We start from the raw sequence: 26,649 nt of genomic DNA, 5'->3' as shown, positions 1-26,649 counted from the left end.
CCAAGAGTTGTTAATAATTTCAGAAAAATTCCAACACTGCTTATGGTATTTGAGTCCCTGGTGCAAAGAATTCACCATCCCCACCCCATACTCCTAACATGTGTCGAGGGCATTTGCAACTACCACAAACAGCTGATTTGATGTGCACGTATAAATACTGGAGCACTTGCTTGTATCATGCAGTGAAAATACATACATTACTTTCTATTTCCTCTTTGAATTGCAGGTAGGAAACTTCATAGAGCTTTTGAGAATCATTATTTATTGTGCATGTAAAGTATTTGTGCCTGATACTTAGTAAACATGGCACTCTACGAAATTAGCTGTCATTATCATCATTATTAGTATTAATATATATGTGTGAGAACAAGCAGCATGTTTGAAGTATTTGTCATATATGTGGGAGATTTGTGTCTCTAGGAATAGTCCAGGTTGAGAGGTTTAAGGAAAATTGTTTTCAAGTAAAGACATGATGTTAAGATCTACCTTTAAAAGGTAGGCATGTTTTACTCCTGTTCCATTAAATGTATCCTGTTTTTGACATCACTGAAATGCTTCTTTGACCTAGAAAAGAAGTACTAATTGTACTTGTAATTTTAGGTAATTTTAACCTTTTTCCGTTGTTCCTCTTAGTACATAGAGTCCATCTCTTCCATATTTACTGAGTGGTAATGGAATGGACAACCATTTACAGAGAAGTCCTTTGCCTCCAACATTAAATGACATGTTTGCTCAAACAAAAGCAAATTCATGGAGCCTCACTGCAAACAGGCCGTGGCTGTATCCCTCATGAGGTTGTTCATGAAGTCTTTGTCTACGCCTGTCTCACATCCCCCTGTGATTACAGCCACACCTATCAACGTCTGTGTTTACGATCAATCATTTTTTCTCTCTGGGATCTCCTAGGAACTCCAATGCAATCAACCCCACCAAAAAGGTGACATTTTAGCATTTTTGTTTTTCTGAGGCTGCCTTGCTGAGAAGCAAATAAGATGTTTGATTTCTGCTGGTAAAATAAAATTGGCAACCATGAGACCTAAGAGATTCTGAGAAATGGCATGGACTTTATAACTTCTTGTAATAAAAGTCAAATCATGTATTATTTTCTTGGCTGTGTTTCAGGGAGTCAGGGAGTAAAACCAGGGAGTATATATATATATGTATATATATGTGTGTGTGTATATATATGTGTGTATATATATATGGAGAGAGAGCTATCTATCTTTATTTATACGTACAGACACATATATCTTCAAGATATTTACATATCTTCAGGAAAGTGACTTTCCTGAAGATATGTAAATTGCTTATATATTTTTTTTCTTATTCTTTGAGGCCTATTGCACCTTCTTTCGTTTCTCAAACAAATCTCCTTTAAATTTCATAACTTGCAGTGTAAGATGTGCATAATACGCTCTGTTTTGTGATCCTTAAAGTGCATAGATCCACTTTCTGTCAATATCAGTAATGAGCCAGCTATAATTGCTTATCAGAAAAAACAATTCCACACTACATCCTACCTAAGTTCTCATCAAGCCCAGTCAGAAGTTATCTTAACGAAGAGTAATTGAAGTAGAAGTAGCTTACGTACCTTCTAGATTTCTAAAATATCAGGTAATTTTGTACTCTGTGTATTTGGATAATGAGCTCTATTTGTTTGTTTGATTTTTGCTATCACCACGTGACAGTCAAATTTAGCATGGATACTAAAAGTAAAAATTAAAACTAATGGCAAAAGCACAATTACTTTTGCACCAGCCTAATACATAATCAGCACGCATTGAAGGGTGCAGCACACACATGTCCTTTAAGCCAGCACTTTCATAGGTTGTAAGGATATGATGGCAAATGTTCACTACTCCATCTCTTATATTAAAACCCATCTTAAAAAATTCAGCCTTATGTTTTAGAACAACCTCTGTTTCTCCTAATGAATCAATGGGCTTTATTTTTCTTATGGAAGGTCAAACATGAGCCCATTTTGTGAAGTTTGTGAACTCTATTACGTTTCTATTCTCTTCTGTAGTTCTGTTTTTCATTCAAATATGTGTTTTTATATGTTATAATATGTACTATAACAAGTATATGACATTTCCCTGTTCCTTAACATTATGTCCCCAGCACGCCTTCCCTTCAATCTTCTCTGACTCATTTTTTTTCTCAGACTTGATGTGCATCCCCTGAACTTGGGAATACCTGACTCTCTCCTGAGAATATGAAACTGCCTTGTGGTGCAGAGCAGAGGGCTGTGTCTGAAAATTCACTTCCTCCTATCATCAGGGTGATGGCATGTGGATCGTCATAAGAGGACCAGGGTGAACCCTGCACATCCGCATTGGCTTGAGATCATCTTACAGCAATGAGTTCCCACGTGTGCAGCCTGCAAACGCAGCTTCCCCTCTCTGCTCTCACCCTCCAGGAGCAGAAGCGGAGGAGGAGGTTTCAGAGTTGCTGTCCTGAAGAGCAACACACATTGTCTTTGGCCACGAGAGGCAGGAGATAGCAAAGAGTCCACAAATGGGTCCAAAAGAGAGCATTTCAGTCTTGACCGTCAGCTAATTCCAGAAATCAAGGAAAGAGAGTGTCATGATACCTGCTGAGTAAGAACCTACTGAGGTTCTTACCTCTCCTCCCTCCCTGTAGACCCTAGGGGGGATAAAAAAACAGCCACCAGGTAGTGAAGAAGGAGAGGTAAGAAAACAGACATCAACCCCTTACCATATACTCTAACTGACCGGTCTTCATCAAGCTGCAGCTGGGGAAAAGGAGAAGTTGTAAATTTATTTGGTGTTTTATTGTTGTTTTGGGGATTTTTTGTTGTGGTGGTGGTTTTTCAGATAGGGTCTCACTCTGTCACTCAGGCTGGAGTGCAGTGGCATGATCACAGCCCAACTTCTTGGACTCAAGCGATCCTCCCATGTCAGCAGCCTCCCTAGTAACTGGGACTACAGGCATGTTTTACCATGCCTGGCTAAATATTTTAATTTCTTGCTATGTTTTCCAGGCTGGTCTCCAACTCCTGGACTCAAGCAATCCTCCCATCTTAGCCTCTCTTACAATTTAAGTTGTGAATTTAAATCAAGATGATTTTTCTTGACTAGGTGCAGTGATTCACACCTGTAATTCCATTGGTTTGGGAGGCCGTGTCAGGGAGAATTGCTTGAGCCCGGGAGTTCGAGACCAGCCTGAGAAACATAGAGAGACCCCATCTCTACAAAAGAAAACAAAAATTAGCTGGGCATGGTGGTGCACCTAAAGTCCCAGCTACCTGGGAAGCTGACTTGAGCCCAGGAGGTCAAGGCAGCAGTGAGCTGTGATCATGCCACTGCACTCCAGCCTGGGTAACAGAGCAAGACCCTATCTCTGAAAATAAAAAGAAATATATAGAAATTATGTCTTGGTGTGCACCTGTACTCCCAGCTACTCAGGAGACTAAGGCAGGAGGATCACTTGAGCCCAGGAGGTCGAGGCTGTGGTGAGCTATGACCATGCCACTGCACTACAGCCTGGACAACAGAGTGAGACCTAGTCTCAAAAACCATAAACGAAAATAAGATGTTTTTTCTTTAACTTTTTCATCTATAACTGGACATCTCGTATAACTGAATGGTGGATTGTGTGACCAAAGCCAGTGGAAAGAGCGAGATTCCCCTCATGGAGGACATTTCCAGGAACAGTAAGAGGCAACGTGAGGATGTGCTCTGATCTCAGGAGTCCCAGAAGCAAAGATCCAGCCATATGCTTGATGAATATTTATCAGGCTCTGACTAAAACCACAGACTGTGCTAAGTACCAGGGAAACTGAGAGAAATGAGACATGGTGCATCTGCTGGATGAGCTCGTTGTCTTAGAGAAAGTACAGAGAGATCCGGGTACACAGAATGTTTTGCCCCCACCTCATGCCGCATGGTAAACGATGGATCTAGTGTGAACTCAATGGTTCCCAGTCCTAGCAGGCAATATCCTAATTAATTAAAGGAATTATGCTATGTTCTTCATTCTAAGAAAAAAAAGTAAAGGAACATTAGTTTACCTTTACTTGCAATAGACCATTCTAAACGCATGTCTTGTGCAGTTATTCTATTAAGTAGAAAGAGCATTATGCTAGGCACTTTGGGATTAATGGATCATTTTTTTAAAATCTTTGTTACAATTAAAAGTAATTGAGAAGACAAAGTGAATGCCCATAAAACAATAGGCAATAAAAGTCTGAATGTATTTACCTGTTACTTCCAAGCAATTACAATAAATGCTTCACAGTTTTATAAGGGTTGGTGACACCTTGATTAGTAAAATCTTCATAAACAAAGTGGGATTTGCAGAATGATGAGGATATACCTCAAAATAAGAAAGAAGAGAAGTCATTCTATAGAAGAGGACAATAAAATGAGTCAAGACAATAAGAGTCAGAAGGGAATATTTTTAGATACTTTGCTTAAAACACATTGACAAAAAGTCGAGTTTGTACAATGGGGGGAGTCAACACTCATTTGTCTAAGTACAGAAGTGAAAATTACAGGAGATCCAAAATTCCAGAAGAAATTTAAATTTAAATTGAACAATGGAAGAGTATAGTAGGGTTTGGAGCAGAGAATTAGGGTACACTCAAAGCATTTCAATAAGATTAAACTCATAGAAGAAATTGCCACGAGAGAGAAATAAGAGAGTGTCCAGTCAATTAGGTTCATTGAGAAACTGCTGGCCTTATTCATTGAAGAAGGTGAGTATAAGAGGCAAAGGTGGAATGAATAGAAAGGAAGACCTGTACGATTTGTGCTTCCACCAATATGGCAGACTGATTATGCCCAAACAACGTTCCCGCTAAAGAAGCCATGGAAGTTCTAGAAAAAGTGGAATGTTCTTTAAAACACATAACCAATTCTAGGAAAGCAGAAGTCATTAATTGCTAGGGGGTAGAGACACAATAAGTCAGGAAACCTGGGTGTTCAGAAGACTTGAAACTTCTCTGAGGTGCTTAGTCATTATCAGGATAGAGAATAAACAAGATTTTGATCTTGTACTGAGTATAGAGTTGGAATTGAAAGCCCTTCCTGCAGCCACAAACTCTAAAGAGTATTCTGCCAGTCTGGTACTGGCCTAGAAAAGATATCCACCTGCTAACACAAGAAAAAAAAAAAGATATCCACCTGCTAATAGAAGATAAAAGAAAAGTGTACCCTTCAGACCTAAAATCCAGGCTGGAAAAAAATGTCTCCTCTAATGAATTTGTAGTTTTAGAATTGTCCTTGCAAAGGCTTGGGTGTTAGACGTTACCTTAGATGCACAATTTAAGAAGATCCAAGACAATAACTGGACTTCCGATGGTACCATGTTGGTAACATACAGGATGCCTAGAACTGGGAAGGTGGTTCCTTCCCTGTAACAGTGAGCAAAAGGATTCTTACAGATGCACAGGTTAACAAACATGCAAACACAAATTAAAAATCACACAAGGCAACAAACCACCAAGAACAAGAGTTAGCTGTAGAAGCAAACAGCATGTTAGACCTTGAAGGAACTCGGACTTCGGGATGCTCAAACATAGAATGTAACACCTCAGACATACAGATTTTTGGATGTAACTCAAATACATTTAGGATGTTTACAAAAACAAAGCAGGAAACAGACTTCATGAGCAGGGCATCGAGGTAAAAAAGGAGTTTAAAAAACAGGACAAGTAGATTTGGCAAAAACAAACAAAAGACACAACAATTAGAACATTTGTGACCATGCATTAAAATTAAAACTGTGCAGATTAAACAGAAGATTAGATAGCACTGAAGAAAATTATTAGTGTATTAGAAATTAGATCTTAAATATAATACACAAATGCAGGAAAAAGAGACAAAGAACGGAGCATAAAAGTGAGAAAGACAAAGAGAACAAAAAAATGAGTTCTAGGCCATGCATGGTGGCTCACACCTGAAATTCTAGCACTTTGGGAGGCCGAGGAAAGCAGATCGCTTGAGCCCAGGAGTTCAAGACCAACCTGGCCAACATGGTGAGACCTTGTCACTACAAAAAATACAAAAATTAGCTAGGCATTGTGGCATGTACCTGTGGTCCCAGCTACTGGTGAGCCAAGATCAAGCCACTGTACTCCAGCCTGGGCAACAAAGTAGGACTCCATTTCAAAAAAAATATAGTTGAAATATGTCTGATGTACATCAGATCCAAATCCTAAAAACTAGAAAAGCAAGAGTAAAGCAGGAAGCACAGCTGGAAAGAGCTCATGTTTATGAAAGCTGTGACTCTTCAGATTCCGAAAGCTCGGTAATTCACAAACTACATAAATTAAGAAGAAATTTACACTTAGTTGGAATGTAGGGAGCTGGCAAATTATGGAAGTCATAGAGATGATGTTCAAAACAACCAGGGGTGGGAAAGGAGCCATTACTTACAAAAATCAACCATTCGGCTGATGGAGGCTTCTCAACAGCCAAGATAGGAAGCCAGGAAGCAGTGAATAAAGTGTCTTCAAAACGCTGCAAGAAAATTACCATCAACCTAGAGTACCTTTACCTATGGCAAAAATACTACACCTAGTCATCAAGAAAAACATGCAAAACAAAGCTAATTGTACACAGTGAAAAGCACTTACTTTGGAAACAAAGAAAACCACTCAAATACTGAGACTGGTGAGTAAGGAAATTGGTTAGTGCCATTACATTTACACAAATACTAAATATATTAAGCAAAAATAGTAATGTCTAATTCTGGGAGTAACCAAACAGAATAGGAGAGAAGAGGAAGGAAGAACTTAAAAGATGCAAAGGAGGTTTTGGAATTTAAGTATTCTCAATTTCTTGTGATATTTCATAGAAGGGCAGAAATACAGATTCCATGTAAACTCTATTTGAGTATTCAAAATTTTAAGGGTAACCTATAACAGGATAGAAATAGAGTGTAATCTTTCAAACCAAGGGAGAGGCAGATGAAGTCACATAGAGCAAAATTTCTTTGACAACAAAAATAAATCTAGAATGTAGAAAAGAAAACACAGAATATACAGGACAAATAAAAAGTATCAACTACAACGGGAGAAATTAAACCAAAATAGAGTAAATGTAAATGGACTCAATTCAACTGTTAAAGAGAGAATTTGACATTTGATTTTAAAATGTCTCATTATGTCCAGCTGAAAAAGGCCATCCCTAAAACATTCAGGACACATAAAAGTTTGAAAGTAACAGGAGAGAAAAAGACATCCCAGGAAAACAGGTAATTCTACTCTTATTCTACCTGTATTAATATTATAAGATCTCAAGGTAAAAATTTTTAGTAAAGACATAGCACATCAGAACATCACGATAAAAATTAAACTCACCAGGAATTACTGAAAAACAATTCTAGCTTATATATGGCAAATACTCACCAGGGAGCAGAAATGTTCCCCAGTAACTTTCAAAAAAAATACATAAGATTGTTGTACAAAGGAAGAAGGTGAAAGAATAAATCATTGATGATATCAGGAAGCGAGAATGTATGTCGTTAAAAAAGAAAAGTGAGTGTCATCACCTCAAATTGGACTATTAGAAATCCAGAAAAATCTAACAGTGCTCATTTTGAAGTAATCATTTAGGGAGTTAACATGCTAGATTTTTGTGTCTAAGATGATGTCTTGAATACTGTCTTCCAATTGGGAAGTCATCATTCCCCTTGTAATTCCCATTGCCATTGGAACACAGCAAGTCCTAGGTACAAAACTCGTCTCATTTATGAAAAAACCAACTCCAGCTTTTCTCAGCTTCCATTTTTACTGAACATTTATGTTTTCTCTACTTTCAGCTAAATCAATATAAAATATTGATTCTTTCTTTTAACATTTTGCCAAATAGTAGGATATTCATGAAATCAACAGCATGGACAAAAATTGTCCAATAAAGAAAGATTGCAGGTTTAACAACAGCAACAAAAATATGCCATTAAAAAAGGCATGACCTTAACAAAATTCCTATTTAAGGTAGTTTTCCCTGTTGTCATGCATACCAGTCACATTAGCAATAAGTCAACTAGCTACCAAAAGTTATGAAGTTCTGGGAGTGTAACAGATACATTCCCACCGCAAGTGTCTGGTAATTGTTAAATGTATCTTAATTTTACAAATTAGATAAAAATGAAAAGGAACTATCATAGAGGCAGGTTGAATTCCCAATCTGAAGGCACGCTAATTTGCCTTTCACAGGAAGCTGCTAGGCTGCCTGTGCCTCCAAAAGGTATCCAAGGACAGGTATTCCCAACCAAAGCCTGTGGACAAATGGCAAAGGAAATCAATTTTGACTAATTATCAGTTTCAAGTGGTTGATGAAGGCAGATATAGTCAATAGAAAGGGTATTTAATTTACAATGATATGTATGCATGACATTATAACTTCAATATTTTCACATAATTTATTGCATTTTGACATTCCATATAATGAATAATGACCATGGGTGATTATGGCTTTAGTTACTTATGAATGTTGTTACTGAGGTCCAGACAGGTTAAGAAGTATGGATGAGTGAGTGCCAATCCAGGCACCATAATCCACATCATTTCATCTGTAATTCGGTGCTCCTCCACTAAAGCACAATTCGTATCACACAGGAATCCACGAATTAGCTTCACAAAGTTAGGAAAAAATAATAGATGGAATAAGTCTTCGGAGGACTATCATTCAGAGATGCTGGTACAGTATATTATTTTCTAAAACAAGCCTCTGGGACTTAATAAGAATTTAACAAAAATGGCAGGTCTTAGATTAAGAAGATGATGTCAATCAACTTTCAAACATTTCCTGTTTTTAAATTTAAAGTAATTCCCATAACTTCTTTGGCGAGTAGGAATACACTAATAGAGGTCTAGCAGTTGCATTTATATTGGACACATCCAAGGTCATGTTTGTATAACAGGTATTTTTATAATTATTCCTCTGCATATCTTATTTTTCTTATTACTTGCTACACCCTGCTTTCCCCAACTTTTCCATAAGACAGCCACTTCTTTGACAATATGTCCTGTCTTACTCTTTAATGAGCACTGACAGGGCTGAACTCAAAATAACTTGTCCACAAGGAACCCAAGAATTTCTTCTGGTTAAAATAAAATGTCAAGAACTCATATTTTGCCATAAACTATGCTTAGCCTAAACCTTTAAAGAGGTATGTTGTTTTGCTTTTACTTTCATCACCAAAATAAATCCAAGACTATTGTAAAATTTTGATCTATAAATACCTTGACATAGTATTTATTAAAATCAACTGAAAAGATTCCTAAAGCAGATTCTATTTCAGTTGTTAGAAAAAATGAAGTTGACGTAAATCTAGAAAAGGTTTCTGAATGTCAATTCACTTCATGCACAAATGTCTAGTATTTATACTTTTTCTGAGTATTTTTTAAAAATAAGTTTTTGCCACTCATATAAGTAGGACCTCATGTGTTAACTAACCAATAAAAATCAGGATATGTACAAATACATACGGGTTGTTCAAAAGGTTTTCCAACAATGTTACTGGAAAAAAAATCTGGAGTCAAATAAGTTTGGAAATCCCAGGGTTAAACAAAATGAAGTAGATTTCTTGACTGCAAGACTTGTGAGAATGCCAATAAGTCTGTGAATCTTTAAATCAGCTGATTGTTGGCATATCACCAAATGTTCTTACCTTCTCTCACTTCAGCGAAAGCTGCATTTCTAAAACATCAGCCCATCCATCTATCCATTAAGTGCCTTTTGGCTTACAGCCCTGTGTTTGGTTTTAGAGACACATGCGATTATAAGGCTTACAACATCATGTGTATCATTCCTTTTAATGACAATAAACAGCCCAGCATATTAAATATGTAGTAACACAACTAAACAGACCACCAGAAAATATCCACAAAAATGGATCAGATAAAAGGTTAAAATAAAAGGTAACATTTATCTGGGACAGAAGCCAGCACACACTGAGCATTCACGCCCATTTAACGTGGTCTTCGTTCCAGAGGAATATGACTTCTGTGATGAGATCATGAAAGTTAATACACAATTCAATTAGAGTTGAGGTCAACTTCCATCATGCTATTTCCAATAAACTATTCACACCAGCGTTCATCATCCTACCATTAATAAACTACACCAACCTCTGACATCTGACCCCCCAATAAACTATTCACATCAGCTTCCATCATCCCATCTTAAGAAATATTTACACCATTTTCATCATCCTATTCCCAATAAACCATTATCAATATCCATCATCCTATCTCTTATAAAATATTTACACCAACTTCCTTCACTGTTCACAATAAATATTTACACCATATCCATCACCCTATCCCCCAATAAACTATATCAATTTTTTCCATCCTATTCACAGTAAAATGTTTACACCAACTCCTTCATCCTATATCCAATAAATATTTATACTAACCTTCATCATCCTGTCCCCAGTAAACTATTTCTGTCAACTTCTTCTATACACTGATTTCCATCATCTCATCCCCAATAAATTATTTGCATCACCTCCCATCATCTTATCCACCAAAACTATTCTTCTTGTGGATGAATCCATGACTAGGGTAGCTGTACATTCTCACAAATATTTCCTTCTCCAACCACATTGCATTCATCACCCCCTGACCTTGGTCCAGCCATTCTTACTTGGAGTCACAAGCTTGACCATATCCTAAGATAACTCAGTTTCAAGCTACTATGAAGACACCGGGCAAAGCTGAAGATCCCAGTTCGGTAATTGAGACAGAGAGACCTCCAGGACCTCACAGGAAGATCTGCACCTTGGATAAGAGCCTAGCATAGGCAGTACTGAGTCAGACCAACTACACAGGCCATGTGGTGCTCCATGTTTGATCTCTGTGTAAAGACTCTTCCTTAGATCAATCAAATGCCCAACACAATGTCATGTCCAAAGGTAGAAATATAAATCAGTCATCGCCATTCTTTTCTATTTTCTTTGTAGACTCATCACCTAAATATATTGAAATACTTTTATATCTACTTATATTCTCTATCTATTATAGCCCTTTCCAGAAACGAGGTCTACATCCTTCCTGTCTGGTGTGCAAAGAATGGCTGTGGCATTTGTCCTAAAACTGTGACCTTCTGACTTCCAGAAATGTGTCCTGCTTGTGGTATTCTGAAATTAGATGAATAAAAATATATAAGTGTTTCCATATGCCATGATTTTATAAATGTCAGTCATGAATTCCAGCTCCCTTCAACTTTCCAGAACAATCAACACCTACCCTAAGGCTCACTAATAAACTTTGCTTCTTCTAATTCTATACTGAGTCTTTAGAAGAAAATCCACCTTCCCAGGTCATTCAAAAGGAAAAATACATGGAAAATCACTTGCATATTCCTGAGGCAGCTGATTTCAGATCTTGAGGGCTACAGACATAAATTTTGGTTTATCATGCTTTGATATGCAAGGAGCTTTAAATCATATTGTTTTTGTTTTTTAGGCATACTTTGGATCTGAACATACTATCAGGTGATGTTAAAGATTGGCTTCTCTGTGATTATGGATATTTTGAAGGTTTATCTCTAAGAAAACATGCTGAAAGCAGTGAGAGGCAATGTATACCCTGGTTTTGTTTTGTATGTTTTTAAGAGTAATAGCACCTATTTGAGATCAGAGAAGAACAAAGTAAATTTCTGAGAGAAAGAGAATACCAGGGAAGTTGGAGAGCAAGGTAGATGATCTTTCACAAAATAGAACTTGAATGGTAAAATACTTTGCAAACTATCAAATAGAATTCTTCTAAATATATATTTTCTATAATATATTAGGTGAAAAATGGTACAAAATAATCCATATAGAATGCTGACTTCTGTGTTGGAAAGATGGTTAAATAGAACTACATATTCATTTTCATATTTGCATTAAGGAAACACCAGAAGAATATACACAAATCTAATAATCTAATATATGATTACCTGAAAACAACTGATGAAATGTTAGTATGAAATGTCACAACACAAAATGTTTATTTTGAGTTTGGAACTACTTGAACAGCTTACTAATTTTAACATTAAGTAAAATTTAAAAGTTCAAAAGTAAGTTGCATTTAACTTGATATTAAAAAGATGCAGATTAAAGATTCATTCCTGATTTTTAGTAGATATCTAATATTCAAGACATAATTCTGATCAAGATGAAAGTATTAATTGAGGCTAATATTTTGGGGGTGGGCATGCATGATTCAAACTATCTGCCTATCTATGAGGAGTTCCTCATAGGCATAGAAGGTGGAATATTGAATGTGCCCACTTGAGATATATAGATATAGGTAGATATAGATATATTGCATTACTCGAGATTCTCTATGAAAAAAATACTCAAGCAGAACAAGTATTTTCAAAAAATGAAATTTTGTACGAAACATCACAGCAAGTCTAAGGATCAGGGTGATCTCTTACTCAATAATTTTCAAATAATGTGTCCAGATTATCCAACAAGCCCTCAAGGGAAACTACAAAAGAGAGGTCCAGAATATAATTGTAGTGTCAAGAAAGTTAAGATCCAGAACAACTTGACCACCACACAAAAATGCTAAACTTACAACAGAAAAGTGTTTATAATGTTACAGTTGCTGCAGAAGAACACCACCTGTTGCTTGCTGTAGAACATACACTTTTCACTGTGGACAAAGAGACAAAGCTCAATTTCTCTTCTGCTTTACCTCGGTGCTAGGCTGGACAGAATAGAATGAGCATGGTTAGGAAGGAGTGGCAGTTTTTGGCATTTTGCAAGTTGCCTGCCCAATGTTCGTTGTCGTCACCTTCAGTTTGAGTAGTCCTCTTGCTTTGTTCTGAGTTACAATATAACCAACTAGAATAGGACTTCATCGTCCAACCTGCCATAAAGCCCGGGTGATGCTCTGTGTGACATGGATCTACCCAATGATCTTTAAAAGGAAGCCATTGCCTTGGCTTGGACAAGTGTGCCTTGCTATGATATGAACTTGTCTGGCTTATCCCTTGTATTCTCCTATTTCTCCTTCTCCCATTCTGGAATGGAGACGAAATCACTGGAGCTACAGCTGTCATGTTGTGACCATCATGGAGAGAGAGACCAAAGAGAGTGGTACCAAATGTGTCCCTAATATTTCTGAATCCCTAAGCAAAAAATAGGCTCATGTCTCCTTCCAGAATTCTTATTAAATGACAACAGGAACCGAAATTGTTTGATAATCATACTAACAGGAGATAACATTTCATCAGCAGCCACTATGTGTCAGCTCTTTTCTGGAAACATCTCCTCTACTAGCGAATTTCATGCCCACCACACCCCTATGAAGTATATGCTACAATTGTTCCATCTTACAGAGGAGGAAAAGCAGCGGTTGCCCACATTAACACAGGGAGTAAGAAGCAGAGTGGGAATCTGAAGTCATGGAGTCTGGCTTTGAAGGTTTACCCACTAGACTACACTGGGCTTCCAAGCCCAGCTTCCTCATAGAGCACATGTCCACTTCTGAAGCTGGTACTCTGAGAGTCACAGCAGGATGCAATTCTAATAATCCACTAGGAGTACAATCCTGGTAAAAGAACACCTAAAGCATTTTGAATCTGCTTAAAACTCTGGCCTCAACAATTACCACCTGAGACATTGAGAGAATGTGTTGAAGACATCAAAGTAATATTGCCATCTTTGAAGAATCTTGATCAATGGGAAGGTTGAGAATATATATAAGGATGGTGATAACTATAAGAACTTCTTTTATGGCCTTGACCTAAAAAACATATTAAACATAATTCTTGACTCATGAATACTCTCATCATTAGTCCTGATATGACCTATTTCTTAGTGTGTTTATAGTAATATAATAGGCACCCACACAAAAATATAATTATAAAAATAACCGATTTGTGCTGTTTGGTTCCTCTATTCCATCTCCCTGCATTCCTCTGCCCAGAGAAACTGTTATCCTAAATCTTGTATTCATCACTTTCTTGCTTTCTTTGTATTCATCACTTTCTTGCTTTCTTTGTATTAAGTCTTACTGCAGAACTATGTATTTCTAATATATACACATACGTATATCTATGGTTAGTGCTTAATTTCTATTTAGTTTCTTAAACTACTAAAACATGTTGAATGCTTTAACTTTTGAAGCATGTGAGCATTTTTAAGTCATCCCTCTCATGACCACTTTATTAGATCCCACTGGACTCTACGAAACCAGGTCAGGAAAGTAAATCCAGCCATCCACTTGTGTTTGTAAAGATAGCTACTGTAAACCATTCGTTTACATATTGATCATGGCTGGGCTTGCGACAACAGCACAGCTGAGTAGTTGGAACAGAAACCTTATGGTCCGCAAAGACAAAAATGTTTACCATCTGCCTATACAGAAGACATGCAGTGACCCCTGCTCGGCCCCCATATTGCTACAAAGATAAGCAATGTAGAGTCTCCGTGTCAAGGAGCCCTCAGCCCAGAATGATACAGATCTAAGAGTAGCACGAAATGGAATGCAGTGAACACCATTCACAGAACAAGGACAGAGCATGTGGACAAAAAGGAGAATGCCTCTAGCCATTCCTGGAGCAGGTTAAGAAAGTTTCAACAAAAAGATGACATTGACTGGGGCAGGGGATGGAGAGGGCATTGGAAAGAGGTGGGAAAGTAGGGAAAGAAACAACAAAGAAGGGGAGAAGGATGTGGATATAGGGAAAGAATTGGTTTATCTTGAAAACCAGAATATCGTTTGTCCTACAGGAAATACAGAAGCAAATATAGAAGGACCAGCATTCTACTCTCTGCTTTTAAGAGTTTGACTTTTTTAGATTCCACAGGTAAGTGAGATCAGACACTGAGGAGATGTTGGTCAAAGAATACAAAATTTCAGTTAGACAGAAGTAATAAATTCAAGAAATGCACGATTAATAATAATGTATGCTTGAAAACTGCTAAAAGAGTAGAATTTTAAGTGTTCGCCCTGTTAAAGCAAACTAAATATGGCCTGAGAAGGACTCCGTACTTCTATATTTGAGTCTGTGTGGATGAACTGTGACCTAGCTTAATTGTCAGACAAAATTGAAAACCTAACTTAGTAGTATGTGCCTGTAACAATAGCTGAGTGTTGGCCAATTCCAGCTGCCATACTTCAACCACTCATAGACTGCTCAATGTTCAAACTGCGTTCAAATCAGGCAAACGCTGAGCTGCAACCAATCTCACTGTTTCTGTACCTCACTTCCAATTCCTGTACATCACTTTACCTTTTGGTCTATAAATTCATTCTGACCATGAGGCACCCCTGGAGTCTCTCTCAGTCTTCTGTGATTCTGGGGACTGCCTGATTCGCGAATTGTTCATTGCTCAATTAAACTTCTTTAAATGTATTTTGGCTGAATTTTTTTTTTATCAGCCTGCCAAATAAATAATAAGCGTGAGTTCATTGCTATGTTATTTTGATTTAACTGCTTTGCAATGTACACATACATCAAAACATCACATTGTATACCATAAATACATATTATATATAATTTTATTTTTCAATTAAAAATTGAATGGAAGGACTCCGTATTTACTGGCAACACCCCCTCACCCTCATGGCACCAGTTTCCTCTGCAAGGGAGTTCTTGTGACCCCACTCTCCCACTCTGAGCAAAGAGAATTGCTGAATTAAATGATCTAGTTTACCTTCTAATCCTGACTCCCTGGGAAATATTACTATTTGGAGAAAAAAAATACCTTCTTCCCTGTCTTTTGAACAGTAGACTTGATATTATTTCAAGTGAATAATATCAAGTGAATAATTTCAAGTGATATTATTTCATCGATTCACATAGCCGTTCCATTTTCCTCCCAAAAATATTTATTGATACCTGCCTCCCCCCAAAAAAAACCCCAACAACTCTGGTTCTATATCATAGCTGAGCATGGCCAATTAATCCAAGGAGCCTTTCAAAGTATAAAATGACATTAAGCCTAATGAACTTTAGTTTACCTAAACTAAGAAAATATTTGATGTGCCATATAGGAATCATTTTGGTGAGGTAGATGCACTTGAATGAGGTTGGTATGGAAGAATAAATTCTCTAGCCTCTGTCTGGGAGAGAGACCTTAGAAAGGAATAATTTCTAAAAACACTGGAAAGTTACAAGGATCTTTCATATAAACTACCTCTTGCAAAACAAGGATAGTTGCAGCTACGAGTAAATGGTGGTTTCTCCATTTCTCCACCATCTGCATCTATCATATTTATTTCCCTAAAAATCCTGAGTACTTTTTTGAGGAAGTTAACAAATACATCCATGGGCATGCAACTGTGAATTTGTCTTCTGCAAAGCAGGAATTCTCACACAAAATTACATCTAAGAGATTGGTTAGGGGTTTGTCCGTTCAACTGTGTTTTGTAGCTGATGAGTTCTACATAAAATTACGAAAGAGATGTATTAATAGATACTTCTCTTTTTTTCTTGAATACTAAGTACTTGTTATTTGTCAAGGTAACAGAATGGCTGTGCTGAATATATTTATTTTGAATGTGCATGTATTTAAGTATTGTTAATTTTATTATAGAACACCCAGGGTAGAGGCCAGGCATGGGGCTGATACCTATAATCCCAGCACTTTGGGAAGCCAAGGAGTTTGAGGCCAGCCTGGTCCCCATGGTAAAACCCCATCTCTACTAAAAATACAAAAATTAGCTGGGCATGGTGTCATGAACCTGTAGTCCAAGCTACTTGGGTGGCTGAGGCAGGAGAATCACTTGAACCTAGGAAGCAAAGGTTGCAGTGAGCTGAGATAACACCACTGCACTATGGCCTGGGTGACAGAGCAAGATTTTGTCTCAAAAGAAAAAAAAAAAAAACAGTGTCTAAGGTATAGACTATGAATATGCCTCAGAATTCAGATATACCTGAATCCTGTTTAAGAGAAGAAAGAAGATGAGAGTAGAAAGCATCATGAAGCTTAGGAAGTGGCAGGACCACTCATCTGTGTATTTATTCATGTGCCAAACCAGGGGCATAAAGGCAGAGAACTAGATTGGTTAAAGTGGCTGTTGTAAAGACAAATACACTCTGCAGCATAGCCGTGCTTTTCTTATTTCATGTAACGGATGGTGAATTATAAGACTGGTGAACATTTGGCAGTCTGTTCAGAAAACACAAAAACTTATTTCTAATTTGTGAAAAAATAAATATAAAATTTCAGCAATGTATTATGACAACACTTATTCTAGTTTTATAGGCAGCTGCCATTTTTGGCAGTTGTCAAAATATTGGAACATAAATATTATTAGAGTATTACACTTGAAAAATAGTTATTCTACACTTCTCATATTATGCAGTTTATGATCTACTTCACTGTCATCGCTATGGAGTTAATTCTTTCTTTGAAGCCACTTCAATTTTACTTATTTTTAAATGTTTCTTTCACACTTTTTCTAAAGAGTGGGTGATTATAAATCATTCTGATTTTATTTCTTAATATATTGCTCAGCATTCCCAGCTAAATCATACTACTGTGTGCTGAGAACTTCATGCTAATCCAATTCATTCATTCTTTTACTTCAGTTTTGAATCAAAAATGGAATTTTATTAATCCAAACGTTATCTACTAGGTTCAGTTTGTACTAAAATGAAAGATTTTTATTATTGACTCTTGAAGGACAAATTTACTATTTATTATTTGTTATCAATTTTTGATATAAAGTTTTGCAACTTTGATATCAAAGAATTTGGTATTTGAAAGTGTGTTAGTTCTACCCTGTCAAAGTTCTTCATCATATAATATAGATAGAAAATCCACAATAAACTTATAAGCATTACTATGAAAATTATAAATATTGTATTTGATATAAAGTGTATAAATTATAAAATACACATTTAATATAAACATTTAAATTATAAAAATTATAAACATGAAATTATACAATATACTTTATAATCTGCATAGTGATAGAAATAAACAGAAATTGCAGACACCTTCCATTTCTGGATGATAAGAGTAGATGCCTGAATGAAAATCTCTCCATGCATCTTTTTAAAAAAGACAAAATAAAAGTAAAAATGAGCGAAAATAAAATCATGTATGACCCATGCCTAGTGAAAGATAACAACCATTCCAATTTGCATCTCTCCATTATGGTCAGCCTTGAGAAAAAGGAAAGAAAGTGTAGGACCCAGAAGAAACACAGAACAAAACATCCCATAAAGTCTCACGTTGAGTGTTAAAGATGGAACATGAGCCTTGATGTCTAAGAAAACCAGGTGAAAGAAAGAGCCTTCAATGTGAGTAGGTCTCAGGTTAGCAGCCTAGAAGTGACATTACCTGGAGAAAAACAATCAGAATAGTCTCATTTGAGAAATAGTTATATCGAGAGAAAGAAGGAAAAAAGGGAAAATTAAGATTCTGCTGGAAGGAAAGAGTAACGAGATACTTCAATCCTGTCTTCTCCACCACCATCACCACCACCATGACCATGCATTTAAAAGACCACACTTTACCATTATAACTGCAGAAAGTGGTCTTGAACTAGAAATCCTGCTTACAAAATGCCAAGAAATTGGGGAAAAAATTAAAGCAATTGCAAACAAAGCTACTGTAAAAAGAAAACAGGAAAGGCAATCCATGCTATTCTAGCTGGTAGGAATTCTTACTCCAAGCAGGAAAAAAATAAAAAAGTAGAATGCTCCATTTCGTCCTTATATTCTGCAACACTGAGACAACAGTATTTCTACAAAGTCCAAATGTGGTCACTGACCTACAACAATCTCTGGTAAACAACACTGTAGAGTCCCAGTTCCCCAGTTCCTTGAGAACAACATCTAAGAGCAGGGAAGCCCCTGCTTGGGGCCAGAATTTCAGGTGCTCACAGTTTCACTGGTTGACCTTTGCATGTCTATTCTTTGAATGATGGCTTCTCCGAACATGAAGCATGTCTGACATTTGAAAAGGAAATCTAAATTATGAAACACTCAAAATCTCTCTCACAGTTTTCACTACAAAGTAAAACTAGGCAACAGGCAATCTTACTTCTTCCTTGAATACTTATTGCAGAAGGAATATCACAGCTGCTGAAGTCATAGAAAGAAAAGCAAGGTATTTCCAAAGTAACATTTCACAAGTGAGAGTTTGAAAAATGAGACACTTAAAACATTCCATTTACTGTGTATCTCCAAATGGACTTTGGGTGATATTTGATTGGCACTTATAAAATTTTTCCATGGGAGTAATCATATCCTTTCTCTCTCTCTCTTTGTGTGTGTGTGTGTGTGTGTGTCTCCCTCTTTCTTGGTCTCTCATTCCCTTTCTCTCACGCTCTCTCTCCCTCATCCCATTCCACATTTAGAAAGGCTTGGTGGTTTGGAGTTGCCCGCTGACACTCCAAACCACCACATACCTCCAGGTCTACCAAGCTTTGAAGTTGCTGAGTGTCTGGGTAATGCTTCATCAAGGACTAACTACATCATATTTTATTACGTGAGGATGGTTAACAAGATGAAGACTCATGAGGGCAGCCTCATCACACCGGATGTTAAAATATGCAACAAATTCACTATCAAGAAGACTATAGTCCAGCGTGGTGGCTCACTCCTGTAATCCGAGCACTTTGGGAGGATGAGGCTGGTGGATTGCTTTAGGTCAGGAGTTTGAGACCAGCTTGGGCAACACAGTGAAATCCCGTCTCTACTAAAAACACAAAAATTAGCCGGGTGTCGTGGCATGAGCTACTCTCAGGGCTGAGGCATGAGAATCGTTTGAACCCAGGAGGTGGAGGTTGCAGATAGCCCCACTGCACTCCAGCCTGGGTGACAGAGGGAGACTCTGTCTAAAAAAAAAACAGAAAAAAGAAAAAAAAAAGAAAAGATTATCAAACTGGCATAAGAATAAAGAACGTAATGGAATAGAATAGAAAGTAAAGAAATACAGCCAAGGATATATAGAAATGTAGTATAGGATGAAGTTAGACCTCATATCATTTGGACAATAGTGGACTTTTTAAAAAATGGCATTATGACAAATGTGTGCAGCCATTTAAGAAAAGGTAAATTTAGATCCACCCATCACACTATACTCAAAAAAGAATCCCCAATGTAACATATATCTAAAGTTTTAAAGTTTTTTTAAAAAATGAACTACAAAAGAACTAGCAGGAAAGCTGGAAATTTTTTTCTATGACCTGGATGGAGGAAAATGGCTTTTTATGACACAAAATCCATATCAATAAGAGAAGACTGATAAATGTGAGTACATTTTTAATAACTCTACATTGCATAAAATGTCATAAGTAAAAATCCAGTGACAAATAATGTGGAAATATTTGGAGGGTTTGTAATGGATAAGTGGCTAATATTCTCCATATATAGAAACTTATTTGAAAAAACAAGGAGGAAAGAGACATGTTTTTAAGAATAGGCAAAAAGCACAAATAAATTACCAGCAAAAAACCTTTTAACAAACTAACAGAGGGATAGAAAATCAAATATCGCATGTTCTCACTTATAAGTGGGAGCTGAATGATGAGAACACGTGGACACATAGAGGGGAACAACGCATACCAGGGCCTTTCGGAAGGTGGAGGGAGGGAGGAGGGAGAGGATCAGGAGAAATAGCTAATGGGTACTAGGCTTAATACCTGGACGAGGAAATAATCTGTACCACAAACCCCCATGACACAAGTTTACCCATACAATAAATCTGAACTTGTACCCTTGAACATAAAATAAAAGTTGAAAAAATCAAGTTAGAAAAAACAAATGACCTTAAGCTTATGAAAAGATGTTGAACTTTACTCACAGTGAAAGGAATGCAAATGAAAACAATATTTTTAGAGGGGAGGCTCCTCATGAATTTTCATTATAAAAGGTTGCTTTTTGATCAAAAGAATCAGGAATAGTGGGATCATTTAGGGCCAATACTTCAGTTGACTTGTGGGTATTCCTTTGTCTTTTGGAGATTTCAGCTAATCCAAGCAGTTTTCAAACCGCTGATACTCTCTTGAATGTAACTTTTATACACTGTTGGAAATACACAGACGAACACACTCAATATTTGCATTGCAGAAATGCACAAAGCTACTTTGATTTTTCATTACTGATGATATGGGTTGTTAAATTATCTCCTCTATAATTGAACATAGTCAGTATTAGGCTTTTAGAGTGAAATGCTTTATTATTGTTTTTATAAACAAATGAAAACCTGATGGAGAATTATTTGGCTTGCTGATAATATATTTCACTCTCAGGTAAAGGTAATTTTATGTTCAATTAATCTCAGGAGGAGGGACCAGCTGTCTCACATAAGGCCCTGTTGCCAATTTATGTGTATTGTTGTTTCAAGTAATGACCTGACCCGAACTGTCATTAAAAAAGCACATATTTAACCAAATATTCTGTCTCCAAGTAGCCCCTATGTCTAGCCTGGATAGTTCATAAGAATTTTTAAATGAGTAAGAGCTGTCGGAACTATGTTTCTTGCTGTAAAATATACTCTTGAAAGCACCTATGAGTTCATCATGGGTCTAATTGATAACAGATTGTTAGTAAATCATTGTTTAAATTTCCTTGCAATGCAAGTATTTTAATTCTTATTTTTAATTGTTCCTATCAATGCAACATAAAAAGCTTTCTGATAAATTTTCTGTTGACAATGGTTAGAAGTGTGTAAGTATGATAAAAATCTTCACTGATCAAAACTCCCAATTTTTTTTTTGTTTAGCAAGATTTATAAGAAAGAGGCAAATATTTAGGATTTTAAACAATCAGACCCTAAAAAAGTTAGGATGTATACTCTGCCCTAATTCCTATCTTCCCAATTTTTGATGACAAAGATAATTAAAATTGAATTTTATTATGAAAATATTATAAATGGATATAAATTGTTAATGAATTATGAGTGCATATAGGACAGTCATAACATATCTTCACTGTATAAATATATCTTAATTTCTTTTAAAAATGAATTCAAGGCCAGGTGCGATGGCTCATGCCTGTAATCCCAGCACTTTGGGAGACCGAGGCAGGAAGATCACGTGAGGTCAGTAGTTCCAGACCAGCCTGGCCAACATGGTGAAACCCTATCTCTACCAAAACTACAGAAATCAGGAGGGCATGGTGGCACGTGCCTGTAGTCCCAGCTACTCAGGAAGCTGAGGAATGAGAATCACTTGAACCTGGGAGGTGGAGGTTTCAGCTAGCCGAGATCATGCCACTGCATTTCAGCCTGGGTGACAAAGCAAGACTGTCTCAAAAAAATTTTTTTTTAAAAAAGTTTAAGTCTATTTGGCAATATTCATCATTTGAAAATAGATTATTGACAGGGAGTCTATTAAGGAAAGATATGTTTACAGACACAGCTTAATCTTAAATTTATGTTTTTAGAGAATTGGAAAATCATTTAGATGATATGATAAATCAATAAAAACAGAAAAGAGAAACGATTTGCTTGATATATACTTTCTGCTAAAATATAATTAGAATTTCTTGTTTAACATGTTCAATATATTAGATCATAAATATCATAAGTCATCAAATTTGAAAATGGATCAAATCAAAGTATTCTGTGGTACAGGTCTAATTTTAGGCAATTTAGCTTTTTTTTTTTTGCCTGCATCATACTCTGCACCCATCCTCCATACACATATACCCATTCATTCTGTCTTCTGGCCTGTCATGTAGAGGACTTTAGATTGGAATTAAGCTATTGGCTTCTTGTCCTGAATATTCTTCTAATTACTATCAACTACCTGTGTCTTAACTTTATCACCTGTAAGGTGAGACATGAGTTGGTCAACATCAGGATGCCAACTTTGATTCATCCAGTGCCAATCTTTGATCAGCTAGAAATGGCTACATTATATTTGTTGAGAAGAAATACAGGCTTAGTTGGAAACAGTACTGATTATTTCATCTGCACAGAAGCCTGAAAAATAGGCTCGTGGCATATATTCCAAATACCTGCTCCTTGTGTCCTTTAAATGTCAAGTTAACTCTGTGTGTGTGTGTGCATGTGTGTGTGTATTTATGTGTAGAAGTGAAGTTTTTGTGTATTTGTGGTTCTATTTCTCAAGTATCTACTCTGTTTCCTTGATCTGTTTGTCTATCTTCATGGCAATATTGTGATGTCTTGATTACTATAGCTTATGTATATCTTCAAATTAAGTAGTGTTAGACCTTCAAATTTGTTCTTTTTTTATTTTTTGTAGCTATTCCAGGTTTTAAAAATTTACAAATAAATTGTAGAATAAGCTTGTCAATTTTGAGAAAAAAGAATCAGTTGGGATTTTGACTGCAATTGTGTTGAATCTATCAATTGATGTGGGCAGAACCAGCATCTGAGTCTTCCCAACCATGAACAAAGTATATCTCCCCATTGATTAAGGTTTTCTTTAACTTCTCTCAGTAAAGTTTTGTAGTTTTCAGTATACAAGCCTTTCTTGCACATCTTCTGTAGGAGTTATCCCTAGGAATTTCATATTGTTGATGTGGTTGTTGTTAATATTGTTTTCTTAATTTCAGTTTTCAAATGCTCATTGCTAGGATATATAAACACAATTTGTTTTTGTCTATTGATCTTTATCTTGAAATGTTTCTAAATGCACTTAATAATTATAGTAGCTGTTTGGTGTATTCAATCAGATCTTCTAAATGGATGACCATGTCATCTGCAAAGGAAGACAGTTTTGACTCTTCCTTTCCAATCTGAAGAATTTTTATTTTCCTTATTTTACTGGCTACAATCTCCAGTACAATGGTGAGTAGAAGTTGTGAGAAGACATACTTGTCTTGTTTCCAACTTGGGGGTGGAGGGAAAGAATAATTCACCATTATGTTATTAGTTGCAGGTTTTATGTAGATGCTCTTTATCAAGTTGAGAAAATTGATTCCTTTTCTAATTTTGATAACAACTTTTAAAAATCAGGAGTGTTGCTGAATTTCAATGATTATTTTTATTCAAATGTTAAGGCAATCTTCTTTAATGTTAATATGGCGTTGGTTGGTTTGAATGTTAAAACGACCTTATATTTTTAGAATTATTCCTTCTGGTCATGACTTAATTATCTTTTTATGCAGTTTTGCTACAATTTGCTAAAAATGCATTTAGAAATGTTGTCTCTATGGTTATGAGGAATATCAGTCTGTTGTTTTATTTCCTTGTGCTGCCTTTTTGCAATGTTATATGATAGTATACATCCACTTTTCCTTCCCAGAATATGCTATCGTTGTAATGCATTTTAGTTCTAAATATCTTATAAACCTCACAATACATTCCTATTATTTTTCTTTAATCAATTATCTCTTTAAAACACATAAAAAGATAAAAGTCTTATAGTTTTATCAATTATCTACCATTTCTGCTGCTCCTCCTGCTTTTGTGTACAACTCAAATTTCCATCTAATATCAATCCCTCTGCCTAAAGGAATTCTTTGGACATGCATTGTACTGCATATCTGCTGATCATGAATTCTTTCTGGTTTTAAATGTTTGGAAGTGTCTTTTCTTCACCTTTGTTTGATTTGAAGATAGTTTTGCTGGGTATAGAAGTCTGTACTTATTATCTGTAATAAGTATAGATTTATTTATTTGTTTATTTATTTATTTATTTATTTATGAGACAGAGTCTCTCTCTGTCACCCAGGCTGGAGTGCAGTGACACGATCTCGGCTCACTGCAAGCTCTGCCTCCCACGTTCATGCCATTCTCCTGCCTCAGCCTCCTGAGTAGCTAGGACTATAGGCGCCCACCACCATGCCTGACTAATTTTTTGTATTTTTTTTTTTTCAGTAGAGACGGGGTTTCACTGTGTTAGCCAGGATGATCTCCATCTCCTGACCTCGTGATCCACCCATCTCAGCCTCCCAAAGTGCTGGGATTACAGGTATGAGCCACCACACCCGGCCTAAGTATAGACTTATTATCTGTAATAAGTATAGACTTCTATACCCAGCAAAAATATAGATACTTATTAGAAGTACCATAAGTATGTTTCTTCTCTGTCTTTTTGCTTACATTATTAGTGACAAGAAATCCAAAGTTATTCTCATCTTTGTTCCTCTATACGTAATGTGTTTTTTCCCTCTGGCTGATAGTTATATTTTGTCTTTATCACTAATTTTGAGCAATTTGATTATGATGTGCCTTGGTAAAGTAGCTTTCTTGTGCTTAGAGTCGGTTGAGATTACTGTGTCAATAGGCTGATAGCTTTTTAAAATTTTTTGAAAACTTCTGGCCATTATTTCTTCAAGTGTGTGTGTGTGTGTGTGTGTGTGTGTGTGTGTGTGTGTGTGTCTGCTCCCCTTTCTTTTCCTTTGAGTATTCCAATTACTCACCTATTAGGATATTTGAAATTGTCCCACAACCCGTTGATGCTCTTTTCATTTTTACTTTTTTTTCTTCTGTGTGTTTCATTTTAGATAGTTTCCATTGCTATTCATTCAAATGCAGTAAGCTTTTTTCTTCTTCTTCTTCTTCTTCTTTTTTTGAGACCAAGACTTGCTTTTCACCCAGGCTGAAGTGCAATAGCGTGATCTCAGCTGACTGCAACCTCTGCCTCCCGGGGGTTCAAGCGATTCTCCTCCCTCAGCCTCCTGAGTAGTTGGGACTACAGGCACCAGCCACCACACCCAGCTAAATTTTGTATTTTTAGTAGAGACGGGGTTTCACCATGTTGGCCAGGCTGGTCTCCAACACTGCGACAGGCCCAAATGCTGTAAGCTTTGAATGTCAAAGATGGTGAATTTTACCACTTCGAAGGTTGGGGTTTTTTTGTTTGTTTGTTTTTTAATTTCTCTAAAATTTCTTAGGTTTTATTCTGGGCTTGAGTTAAGGGATTTTGAATGAGACTGATCTCTTAGGTTCTGCTTTTCAGGTTTGTTAGTCAGAACTTGATTAGAACTCAGGTTGTTGCTAATCTTTTCTTCCTTACTAAAGCAAGACCAACCTCAAAACTTTATACAATGTCTCATGTATTTAGGGAATTTTTTTCCTTCTGGCTGGTGAAAACAGGCATCATTTACAGCCCTTTGTGAACCTTGAACAGTGTGCTGATTCTTTTGGATGTTTATATCTCCATGCTTGGGTAATTTTCTCATATGCATGCTGCATCAGCAATTGGTTAAATACTCAACAGGGACACTCTGCTGGCCTTTTTTTTTTTTTTTTTTTGAGGGGGCAGTTCTCTGTACATCTCTCTTTTCTCCTGTAACCCTGTCCTTCAAATTCTAGCTGCCTTGTTCTCTCTAAACTCTCAGGTTCATCACTTCAAATCAGATAGTCCACTGGGTTCTGTGTGAGTTCCCCTCCTTGTACCATTGCCTGGAATCTCTCTCAATGCAGAAGTTATGCAATCAAAAGTATTCACCTCATTTATCAGCTCTATTTCTGGAATCACTTATCTGTTGATTGATATCCAGTGTCTTAAAAACCATTATTTCACGTATCGTCTTTGTTTCTTTCTGATGGGAAGGTAATTTACATGTTTACCCCCTCTTAGCCAAAAGTGCAACTTCTACATTAACTTTCTACACCTAAATTTATATAAATCCCAATGAAGAGAAAATCTCTGCAATATTTGATTAGATTATGAGTAATATGAATTTTATATATTTGAGAATTTTTCACACCAGTAATCTTGCCACCCAGCTACTTTCTCAAATGCAAAGATGCATTAACTACTGCCGTCAGTCCAAGTTCTCACTGGTTTATCTA

The sequence above is a fragment of the Macaca fascicularis genome, chromosome X (genome assembly GCF_037993035.2).
Source record: "Macaca fascicularis isolate 582-1 chromosome X, T2T-MFA8v1.1".
NCBI lineage: Eukaryota > Metazoa > Chordata > Mammalia > Primates > Cercopithecidae > Macaca > Macaca fascicularis.
The sequence above is the reverse complement of the archived record's forward strand: the minus strand, read 5'-3'. Positions refer to the sequence as shown.